This window comes from Neophocaena asiaeorientalis, unplaced genomic scaffold (assembly GCF_003031525.2).
Source record: "Neophocaena asiaeorientalis asiaeorientalis breed wild unplaced genomic scaffold, Neophocaena_asiaeorientalis_V1.1 scaffold399, whole genome shotgun sequence".
Lineage (NCBI taxonomy): Eukaryota > Metazoa > Chordata > Mammalia > Artiodactyla > Phocoenidae > Neophocaena > Neophocaena asiaeorientalis.
This window is the reverse complement of record NW_020173964.1, coordinates 650036-659509: the sequence shown is the minus strand read 5'-3', so window position 1 is coordinate 659509 and position 9474 is coordinate 650036. Positions and strand designations below refer to the sequence as shown.

At 46.7% G+C, this 9474-nt stretch overlaps 1 protein-coding gene across 1 annotated transcript in view; it reads left to right on the top strand.

Moving 5' to 3' along the window:
* Window positions 1-385: 385 nt before the first annotated feature.
* The window catches only part of PIK3R1 (phosphoinositide-3-kinase regulatory subunit 1), an 86665-nt gene continuing 77576 nt past the window's right edge, over window positions 386-9474 (top strand). Inside the window, exon 1 of the mRNA XM_024753102.1 lies at window positions 386-1248. The gene's annotated coding sequence lies outside the window, so the exon portion shown is untranslated. The remainder of the gene's footprint in view (window positions 1249-9474) is intronic.

Below are 9474 nucleotides of genomic sequence, written 5' to 3'. Positions count from 1 at the left end.
GAATCCGAGTCCTCTCCGTCCCGGCCACTCCGCTGGGGCGCTGGGGGCTCGAAAGAGGCTGGGGTTTGTTTCAAGACACTGCGATTAGAGACGCAGCTTCTAAGTCTGAATTTGTCCTCGATCTTCCCCAGACCCGCCGCCTCTGGTCTCGAAGACGCCCGGCAGCCGGCTCGGTCGCAGGCGGTCAGCAGCCTGGCCGGCCCGGAGGGCGCAAAGCCAGAGCGCTCGGCCCGGCAGCCCAGGGCATCCCCGCGGCTGGGGGCGGAAGGCGAGCCCGGCAGCAGGAAAGGTTCGCAGGGCCGGAGCTCCACCCGTGGTGGGGGTGTGTGCTCGGGAGGGGGAGGCGGTGCGTGCGCGCGCGCGGCTACCGCCGCTCTCTTCCTGTCACCAGCAGCCGCTTCTCCTTCTGCAGAGCCGAGCCGGGGGAAGCGAGCCGGCCGCCGTCTTCCCTGCAGCCGGCATCTCCCGCCCGCCGTGCAGCCGCGGGTCCTACTCGCGGCCAGCGTCCTGCGTGCTCCCGGCCACCTCGCGGCTCCCGTTTACCTAGTCCTCTTCCGAGCGGGTTGTGCGTGCCGCCGGGCGCATTCGTCCCTGGAGTTGCAGGCGAAGTCGGGCTTCCGCCACCCCTCCGTCACCTCACGCTTCTGTGGGTCCCCACTGTCGCCTTGCTGCAGTTTTCCGGCGCCTTTCAGCAGAGGAGAGCGCCCTGACCGCTGCCTTTGCGTTAGCGGGAAGGAGCTATGCCTTCCCCCGCGCCCTCCGGCTGCACCCGGGTTGCTGCCCGGGCCCTTCCCCGGGGCGAGCGGGGCGGCGGGGGTCCCCGGAGCTAGCCCCCAGCCCCCGCCCTCCGAAGTTCGCCTCCCTCCTCTTCCGGGGTGGGGGAAGTGCGCCTCGGGGCGGCCGGTCGCTGGGACCCTAACTCGGCGTGTGGTGCCGACCGGGCCTGGGCCGGTTGTTGGAGGCAGACTTAATGGGGTCTTGGAACAGCCCGGAAATCCAGGTTTTTTGTAACGCGGGGCGAGGCTGGAGGGACCGGCCCAGCAATATGGAGCCGGCTAGAGAGAGCGAGAGAGCGTGCAAACCCGAGCTGAAAGATCGTGGGGAATTGTCTGGAATCCACAGTTCTCACACTCACTTCCCAAGGGCAGAAACTGCCCCGCGGATCACAAGACAAAGAGAACAGGAAAGCTCAGGCCAACCGCTCCAGTGCAGAAATGTACTTTGGTAACCAGAATTCGATCATGAAATGTAAGGGTGTGAGCGGAATGGCTGTTACATGTTGAATACAGAATGTGTGTGGACTGGATCTGGGGAAATTCTTCTGCTTCTCTGGGCGCAATTAAGATCAGAAAGGTCTCACTTACACCGTTAATCCCTGGTTGGAGCTGCAGCACTGTTAGTATCTGTGTATGAGTTTACTTTCTTTGGGGGTTTTGTGACTTTAGAAGTGATAGGGGTTTGTTTTTTTTTTTTTTTTTTTTTTTTTTCAGTTCTTTTCCTCTTTGTCAGTGCGAAGTACGAATGGATAAAGCAGTTCCGGGTTTTGAATACAGCATAAGATTGTCATTTCAGTGTGATGGGGCTGGAGTTTTAGTTAGGCGGGACATTCACAAAGTAAGTGACCCAGGGGTTATGTGGAATGGTTTTTGTTTGTTTTTTAATATTTCATTAGCTTGTCTTGCGTTTGGCAGCCTTAAAGATGGTTAGGTATAAGCTAGAAAAGGTCAGACTAGGAAGACAAGTTTATTTCTGAGACAGGCTATCAGTAATGGGGCAGATCATCAGGAATTTGGTGACTTCTGCACAGAAGGCCACAAACATCTTTTATCGTTGTAAGAGAAAAAAAAGCACCCTCGTAGCCATAATTTTTTGATAGATCACACTGTCTTTAAATAAACAGCTTTTAAAAAGCATAGATGATAGTCTTCTTAGAAACAAAAGTTCTTAAACTTTGGGAATGTTTTGGTCATTACAAAGAAAATAGCCTTAGTGATTTTGTGGGGGGGATCCCTCTTCAGTTTGGGAAGGTGTGTTTGGTTCAGAATCAGGCTTAAACTGGAAAGGCTGGTGGAGGAGGCTCCCTGCCTTGCAGAAGTGTTGGGTTATGTCACTGCTGGCCTCTTCAGCTTTTATATGACAGTTGCAACTAGAGAGTTGCACTTTTTCCGTAGAAGTGTATAGATTGTTGTGGTTGGAAGAAAGTTTTATATATCTGATACTGGCTTTCAAAGTGTGATGTGCATTTGCTTTATAACTTTCATCTTGATTTGGGACCTGTTCTTGTCAGTTGCATAGCAGATAATTTGCATTGTACACACTACTATCTGCTGTTTTATCTGTTTTTGTAAAATGACGGTATCACTGTGTCTTTTCACCTCTCTGATGCTGATAACCAATGGGAAAAAGCATTTCACTTCCCATTGATTAATTATATTGTCTTTCCATAGCTGTTTCCTTAAATTTCACTTTATTAAGAACAGTAAATCCCCACAACATTAAGTTGGTTTTGGGAAACAGAAGTGGTACAGTAGGTCATAGGTGATACGTATTTTGGTTATTGACAGTGATGATGGTAGTACGCATTTATTTGCTGGAAATGTTAAATGTGTCTAAGCTGGTTTTTGAAGGGCTTTGGTATCTTCAGTGCAAGCCTGCTCCACTTACTCAAATTTTGTGTTATTAAGAGTGTTGCCCATATATTTAATTAAAATTTTCCATGAATGCCCCGTAATTCTTAGGCTAATATGTTCGTCAGAATCTCCTTTTTTTTCTTAGGTAGTTCAAGGGAGTATTCTAAAAAGGCATCCACTCTGAAAGATTGTCCACACACTCATTAAAACAGAAACAATTCTAGTTCAGCTCTCACTGTGTTTGCATTTTGTCATATGCAAAATGAGTTTTAGTGAATAAAGAGATGGTCAGTGAGCACATTGAAAATGAAATGATTTCATGGTCAGGTAGAATATAGAAAGCTGAGATCATGTTTGCATTTGGTGTTTTGCTTTTAATTCTCCCACAACTGGGGTATACACAATGCAGAAGAAAAAGGGAAGTACCTTTTTCAGTATATTATACATTTAGATGGGCTCCCCACAGCTCTTCTGTCTTTTGGAGGATACAGGGATTTGCCAGTGAAGGCAAGAGAGTGGAGCATCTTACTGAAGCCCTCAGAAAACAAGAAGTTACTTATCAATGGAAGGAAGAGATTATCACTCGTTTTTACCTTAGAAGGCATAATATCAATTATATAACAGCTTTTAATAAAAGAACTTATGTTGTCATTGATTTTAAAAATATTCATCCTATTTATTGTTTTTGTCCCCCGTCTCCTCCACCTACACCCTAATGTGATTACCTGCCATGGTTCTGCCAACCCTCTTATTGGAATTACTTGCTTAAGAGAGTGGCAGTTAAAGGCCATTTCATGTACGTTATGCCAAAGCAGCTGAAAGTAGACTATGTAATTACTCCTAAACTTGTCTGTTTGGGTGATATTAGGGGTTTTGCCTGTTTATTTATTTGAAAGGATAGAATGAGTGTAGTGTACCTTTTGCTTTAAAAAAAAAATCTACTATAAAAACACCTTTGGAGATTGTATCCTTCCAACATTGTTTTCCTTAAAGTGAATCCAATAGGTACCCCCAGGCACCTGTAATCAAAATAGTTTTCACCTTAACGATCACCCAGAGAGTACTGCGAGTACTGCGATCACGGGAGTCTAGCAAAAGTGAGGAGACTCCAGCAGTGTGTGGAGAGAGTGAAGAGCAAGGTGCCTGGGCCGGGCTGGAGTGCTTTGCCCCTCTCTTTTTGGCTGGACCCCCAGTGGTCTAGCCCCGGCGCTCAGCCCCAGGATCTAGGGCTGTAACGGGAGGACGCTGCTGCCTTCAGTCCCTGGAGGACTGCATGAGTGCTGTCACCTTTCCTCTTTGAGGGCAGCTAGGGAGCAGCCACCAAACCCTGCTGGAGAGGAGTGTTGTCCCCTAACTCCACCCCCTGCCTCATACCACCCTCTCACACAGCCCTGGCCCCTCCCAGGTCTCCTTTGCCCTGACCTCTATAGAGCCACCCTCTGCCTCAGGACTAGATGGGCAAAGTCCACAAGCAGCCCTTATCTGTCTATCTATTTACTCTGAAAAGAAGTTAAAGAAACAGTGGAGAGGTTTATTTTGGCTAGCTTGAGGATTCTTTCAGTAGACTTTGCAGCATTTAGAGGCAGGGCAAAAGAAAATTCTTGGCAAATGTTCTGGTTTTAAAATGAATTGTATAAGTGGTAGTAAGTGGCAATCAATATTAATAGTAATGACAGTAGTAGCAATACTACTACTATAGCTGTGGTTTACTAGCCATGTGACTTAAAGCAAATTATTTTACTTCTCTGTGCTTATTTTCCCATCTGTAAAATGGAGATGGTAATCACACCCACGTTGGTTGTAATTAAATGAGTTGACATATGCAAAACCGGAAGAAACGTGCCTGGCCCCCAATAAGCGCTGCGTTGGTGTTAAGCAAGCTCTAATTATCAAGCATGGAGTGCAGTCTTTGTATAAATAATTTCCTTTACTCTTCATAATAAATAGGGGCACGGAGAGGTTTAAGTAACTTGCCCAAGTTTAAAAATTTAGGCACCAATGGGGACAAGCATCTTTGAGGGTGAAACCCAGTGCTTATACTCACCTTCTCGCTTAGGATTTTACACAGTAGCGTTGTATTTTCACAAGAGGGGGGACTCTAGATTGTCTGCTTGTCTGCTTTAGTCCTCCCATTCCATGGCCATCTCCTCAGGGCTTCTTCCCCGGGATGATGCAGCGAACTAGAATGGTCCATCCCATGGCCTTTTCTGGGTGATGGGATATGTTTCTCAGGCTCTGGAAGCCACAGCCTCCCTGTGGTGACCGCTGAGCCTGAGAACTGCCTCCAACTGGGCCTGTGTCTCTAACGCTCGGCAGTGCTCCGCTATCCCATCACTTTGGTTTCTGCAGAGCCCTGTGTCCTTGTTGTTTGATCATACCCCCAACCCCCAGAGGGCTTGCGGGCAGGAGTTGTGCCCTAGGTCCCTGCTTCCCCCCACAGTGCAGACCCAGCCCTGAGCGTGGCAGCCTGGGACACATTCTGGCTGGTTTGAAAAATGAATGGAGATACTTGAGGACTGTGGCTTGGGGCTTCCTCCGAGCCCATCATTTTATTTTGTTTTAACTGAGGTAACATTTACATCCCATAAAATTTTACCCTGAGCCCATCATTTTAGCTTGAAATTCATTATGTTAGTAGGAAATTTTAACTGTTCAGCTTGATTTTCGTGATTTCCAGGACACTATTTGAAAGGTAAAAAGAGTTTTAAATAATGAATTGTGCCTTTTGTTTTTTAAAAAGGCTGTGTGGATTTAGTTAGGGAGCTTGCCCTACTCAGAGCTACCACACTGAGGATGGAGAGGTGAATTACAGGTCTGGGGGCCCAGGAACCTCTCTGCAGCTTTGCAGCTGGATTGAAAGTCCATTCTGTGCTGGGACCCAGGGCCAAACTGCTGATTTCAGGGCAGGATAGAATCACACGATCAGGCTATATTCTTGATTTATTTAAAGTGATTTGAAAATATCCTTTATTCCTGCCTCCCCACCAAGTTTGCTAAATCCCCGTCCTTTGTGAAAGGGGAATGAGTAAGTCAACAAAGTCAGAGGACTTTTCAAAGAATTTTGTTTGGTTCTTTGCCCAAATGCCTGCGGGTTAGAGGGTTTAAATTGAAAATTTACTTTCAAGCAGTTGTACATTAAAAAGTCATGGATTGCTCCTTGTCGGGCATCAGAAACAACTTTATTCTGAGGAACAGAATGGGAACTGGTTGGTGTTTTAGCAGAGAGAGAAAAATCTGTCTTCCGAGTAATGGTATTACAGGCAGTCTGTAAAAGGCTTGAAAAACAGGAGCAACATTTTTCCCGTGAAGGACCTTTTGAACTGCTGCCTATGATGTTCTCTATGAGTAAGTTAATTTGTTATTTGTTCCTAGGACTCCTTTATACCTTTTGTTACAGTATCTTAGGTTATGCACTGACTTGGAGCATATGTCATAAAACTGCCTTGGTTATTTGAGAACATTAGATTATCCACATATAAAAATCTTAACTGGGGAAATAATTCTGTTGAAGCTGGCTGGAAACATTTCAATGAACAGGTGTACGTAGCCAAAGAGGTTGGAGGGGTAAGCTTGTGAATCTGGGCACCATGTAGTTTCAGCTCCACACTGATCACAGGAGAGTGATCTAGGCACTACCAGTGCCCCAGTCTGCTAAGTCTTCTGCTCTGTGGGTGAGAGAGAAATTTGAGGGTGAGAGAAAAGAGAACTTGCCAGTCCTCTAAATGTGATAGCCCTGGTGACTGTGGACGATGCTTCACATACCCCCCCGCCCCCCAAGGAGGAGCTGAGCGGTTAGAAATTGTGCAGTGAGGGGCCTGGGGTAGCAGCAGGGGGCATAGATGCCAAGAAGCATGTAGGTGACAGAAGCTGAAGCTTGTAGAGCAGAAATGGGCAGGATTCCAGAAGAGGGCAGCCTTCCAGAAGTGATGTGCCCAGTATTCTTTGATTCACTAGTTCATGGACTTCTTTGGCAAGGATGCATCTTAATGAAGTCTCTTTGGAAGAAAATCTGTGTGGTCCAAGTTGCTGAGTCTCAGACTGAGGGCCCTCCTGCTGAGTTATAATGGCTTCTTTTTGTGCAGGTGTTTTTGTGAAAGAGTCACAAACACTATCGGTAAGGCCACCGTCACAGAGAGCAACAAGCAGACCTTCAAGATAAATCTGAGAGGTCAGAGTGTGCAAGCAAGGAATCTGCACCATTGACCCCATGTATATATCTGGGCCGTCCTGGGGCATCCGAGCAAGCTGAGTTTGGGCAGTAGGTTTTTTTTTTTTTTTGCGGTACGCGGGCCTCTCACTGCTGTGGCCTCTCCCATTGCGGAGCACAGGCTCCGGAGGCGCAGGCTCAGCGGCCATGGCTCACGGGCCCAGCTGCTCCGCGGCATGTGGGATCCTCCCGGACCGGGGCACGAACCTGCGTCCCCTGCATCGGCAGGCCGACTCCCAACCACTGCGCCACCAGGGAAGCCCTGGGCAGTAGGTTTTAAGGTGTTAAAAGTGGTGGCTCTGGAGCCAGACTGCCTGGATTTGAACTCTAGTTACACCTCGCCCTTGGTGAGTGTTATCGTGGCCAAGATATCACAGCCAAGACACTAAACTCTCCACACCTCGTTTTTCTCCTATGTAAAATGAGAATGTTGATAGTACCCATCTCATGGTTACCTTGAGTATTGAACATGTTAATACACTTATAGCTCCCACTGAATATTCGATGGTGATGATTGAATGGGTTAATACACCTATAGCTTCCAGTATTTAGTGACGACGACAGTGGCAGCCATTAAAATGGGCATGGCCGTCAGGAGAAAGTGTACACTGTGCAGCAGGGGAGGGCCGCCCCCCTCTAGCCAAGGCCTCTCTGCACCTCCGCATGGGATGCGCTCCACTCGCCACCCTGGGGCACGAAGCCGTGTCCCCTGCATCGGCAGGCGGACTCTCAACCACTGCGCCACCAGGGAAGCCCAGCGCTCCCTCTTAATTGGCACTGCATCATGGCTGACCTTGGACTGTTTGGATTGGTCTTCCTGGCCTTGACGGTGGAGTCGCGGAAGATGAGTGGTGTGTGCTGCCTATGGTCCAAGAGTCATAGAAGATCTGGGCTTCTCTTGGTCAGTTGAGGGCCCAGAGTTCTGCATAGGATTCTTCTGCACAGAAAGTAAGGTGGTTCTTACAGACGGTGAGGGAGGGGGACTTTGTAGAGACAGGTAGATCTCTGGCATCTATGGCGGGAATTGTTACTCTAAAGTCTGGTCTTGCTGAAGTCTTTGGGTTCCTCAGGGTTCTTTATCTCCTTGCAGGGATTTAGCCTCAGGCCAATGTAAACACAGTTTTTAGGTTTGTAATACCTTGAGCAGACCTGGATCTTTTCTTACTGCAGTGTCCCCTGGTGAGGGACATGCATAGCTACATAGGTGCGCCGTGAGCAGGGCTTGACGATTGCTGAGAGCCGAGTAGCTGGGAGAGGAGGAATTGAGGTGGACAGAGTAGGGGAATTATTATACTCCCCATTCTGTTAAGAATCTCACCAAACTGGCCTCCTGGGCTGTTGAAATAGAGGAAAACATAGGCAGCAGCTGGCGGAAAGATCTACCCAGCCTACTAGTTGAGGATTTTTTTTTTTTTTCAAAAAAACATACATTGCCAGGAAAAGCTAACAAAAATTTCAAGGCAGATTTGGAGGAATTAAATTATTCTCAGGCATATTGCCTGGTTTCCAGGCATTTAGGGATATGTAAATTTTCATGTTCTGTGTCTCATTTGTAACAGAGTACATTAGTACTAAAAATGGGATTTGCTAGTTCTACATTTTCTTGTGAATTTATGCAGCGAATATTTAATTTGATTCTGGATCTAGCAAAAGGAGAGGCTGTCTTCAAACATAACATAGTTTATTTTTCTCATATGCTCTGCTGGCTGCTTTAATTTTTTTTCTCTGCCAACTGAAATACAAAGTAGAATACTACTGCAAATTAATATTCTTGCTACACAAAGATCTCCAGTGTTTGTTTTTCCTTCTTTTAATATGTAACTCTCCTAAGAGCGTTATTGTATTACAGCTAAGAGGCTTTAGCCATGTAAAGTTGAATACTTTACACTTCTGAATGCCAGCATAACAATTAATCTGTGATTAGATTTGCTTCTTAAGATGCCTGCACCGCAGAGTGCCTATAATAATAAACTTCTGAAGGGCTCCATTCTTGAAAACTTATAAAAGCTCTCTTTGACACAGCGCACCGAAATTGTGAGGCTATTGTTTTTATTGCTTTATCGTTCAGCCAGCTTAACTGAAACCTTGAGTTTGCTTTTCCTCTTTCTAACAAAGATAACGTGGAGAAATGAACGGAGCACATAGTGTGTCCGTGTGCACATTGTTCTCTACTGTTCTAGCAGCTATCCAAGCTGCCTTACTGCCTCTCTAACTTAAAGAGCCTCTGACTCTCTAAGCCCTCTGCCTCTACTAGTTTAAAAAAAAAAAAAAGAAAAAACTTGCATTTCCGTTTCCCCCTCCGCTGAGCTTTTATCTTCATCGTGTGATCTGCAGCCATCTCTACTTTCTTTTTATTCCTTAACTCCTTAAACTCTGGTTACTCTCCTCAATACCACTAGACTAGAGTGGGCTTTCTCAAGTCCGTGATGATTCCACTGTGGACAAAAGCCCCAGATGACCTAGCCCTGCCTGTTTCCCACTTCCAGAGGCCCCTGCAGGATTTAGTCTTAGAGATCACCTTTTCCTACCTGGACGTCGCATTGTCTTCAGACCTTGACTTTCCCTCCTCAGTGGCATTCACTGAACCTTGATGTTGGGTCCTTGGATCTTTTTTTTTTTTTTTTTTTTTTTTTTTTT